Source organism: Echinops telfairi, unplaced genomic scaffold (assembly GCF_000313985.2).
Source record: "Echinops telfairi isolate 266 unplaced genomic scaffold, ASM31398v2 ScPeMD7_53;HRSCAF=182, whole genome shotgun sequence".
NCBI lineage: Eukaryota > Metazoa > Chordata > Mammalia > Afrosoricida > Tenrecidae > Echinops > Echinops telfairi.
In genome coordinates, this window is record NW_022103951.1 from 20,244,525 (window position 1) to 20,246,627 (window position 2,103).

The window sequence follows — 2,103 nt, forward strand, 5'->3', positions numbered from 1 at the left end:
ATACCCACACTGGACACACACACACACACACACACACGGTCTATCATACACACACCCGTACACACTCTCATTCTCACGTCTCTCACACACACTGTGCTCCATACACACTCAGTTTCACACACACACACACACACACACTCATTCAGACTCTCCCTCCACACACACTGTGTGCACACACAACACAGTCTTTATCACACACCATACACACACACACAACATACACTTCACACACACAACATGCTTCGACACAACACACTGCCTGCACCCCACACATACATATCACACACACACACACACACACACACACACACACCACATGAGGAGGCTCTAAAAAGTTGTTGGAACATGGAATTAAGGCATTGCGGAATTTTTTCACAAACTTCCAGGAGGCCCCCCTGGGGTGTGTGTGTGTGTGTGTGTGTGTGTGTGTGTGTGTGTGAAGTTGCTGACGTTACACAAGACCCAGCCTATTTTCACAACGTGGGGAAGCAGAGAAGGGAAAAGAGGGCGTGTGGGGCAAGCTGGGTGGGGGGCGGAAGCTGACACGTCGGTTAAACGCTTGAGCACCCAGCGGAAGGTGGGAAGGGCCCACTGCCCCTCACTCACGATTACCAAAGAAAGTTACACACCACCCGCTCCTCCCCGGTGGGTGCAGGGGTTCCCAACCTTCCTAAGGCCGCGACCCTTTCACGCGGTTCCTCCCGCGGCGGGGACCCCCGTCCGGAGCATCAGTCTGGCGGCTCCTGCACCACGGTCACCTTGCACTGTGCTGAACCGGGCCGCCCGCGAGACAGCCCACAGGTTGAGAACCGTTGCCTTAAGCTGTCACCCGGCGAGGCAGGTGCTGCTCCGGGAAGGCTCGGAGGAGCTGCAGACACGTTCTCCGGACGTCTGTGTGTCTGTGTACCGGGCTCAACTCTCCACCTTGCTCAGCCGCTCGCCCTGGGGCCCCCGAGTGTCTCAGCAAGGGTGGGGTGGCAGGTGGGCCCATCCTCAATCTTCCCGGGGGTCCTGTCTGATCCCAGCTGCAGTCTCCAGGACTGACATCACCTGACCCTGGACCTCCTCTCACGGCAGGGACACCACAACCTCAGGGCCTACCAGCCGATCGGGGGGACACCGGCCCAGCCTGGCATCACTGGCAGCCACCCTCCACCACCCCCCGCACCTTCAGACCCCAAAGACCCTGGTATCACGTTGGTGGTTTAATCACAGGCTGTTAATCACAAGGTCAGCAGCGCAAAGCCAGCAGCTGCTCCGAGGGAGAAAGACGGCGCTTTCTAGCCCTGAGAAGAGTCACAGGGTCAGAAACCCACAGGGGCGGCTGTGCCCTGGCCCCCAGAACCTGTGTGTGTCTGCATCCGCTCCCTGGCAGCGAGCTTGCTTTCCGCCTCCTCGTCCCGTCTCCGGGGGCAGAGCAAGAGCCAGCTCGGCTGAGCGTCTCAGCAGGGGTCCCCCGGGCACACACGGGGTCCTTTGTTCCCTGCGCCCCCCATCCCCACCCCCAGGAGCAGGGAGACCAAGAAAATGCCTGAAAGGATGGCATTGCCATGCCTGCAGCGGTGGTGAGACCCCACGCAGGCGAGGAGCCGTGCTGGACACAGAGCCAGCAAAGAGGACACAGGGCCCACTCACTCCACAAGACCTGCAAGAGGGAGCCGTGCCCCCATCCCACCGCCCCACCCCCTCGTGCAGCCGCGGAGCCCTGGGGGACATGGAGTGAGTCTGTGGGGCCTCACCAGCGACACACCAGCCGGCGGAAGATGCTGCTGCGGCTACGCCTGTAGAGGAGTCCACTCCGACTCCTGGCTACCCCGCGCGTGATCGGCTGACCCCTGCATGTCCTAGGCTCAGGTCCCTTGGGGGCACACTGGGGGTGGGGGGCAAGTGCCTGGCTTCTGACAGAAAGGGGCAGGCAGGGGAGCGGCGTGGCAGTCTGGCTCCATCAAGACCAGCCTCAGAGACTCCGGGGAGCACTCCCCTGCACCTCCCCTGCAGGACCTCGGCGATTCAGAACGGCTCAAGGTCAGCAGGTGTGGTGTGGGCCGGCTCGTCTCTCTGGGCACCTGTCAGCGGGTCTGTTGCTGGTGGAGCGAGAGCCGC

General features: G+C 61.4%; 1 protein-coding gene across 1 annotated transcript in view; it reads left to right on the forward strand.

The window, feature by feature from the left end:
* The window catches only part of LOC101658552 (pseudouridine 5'-phosphatase), a 57,189-nt gene that overhangs the window by 5,641 nt on the left and 49,445 nt on the right, over positions 1-2,103 (forward strand). The gene's annotated exons all lie outside the window — the stretch shown is intronic.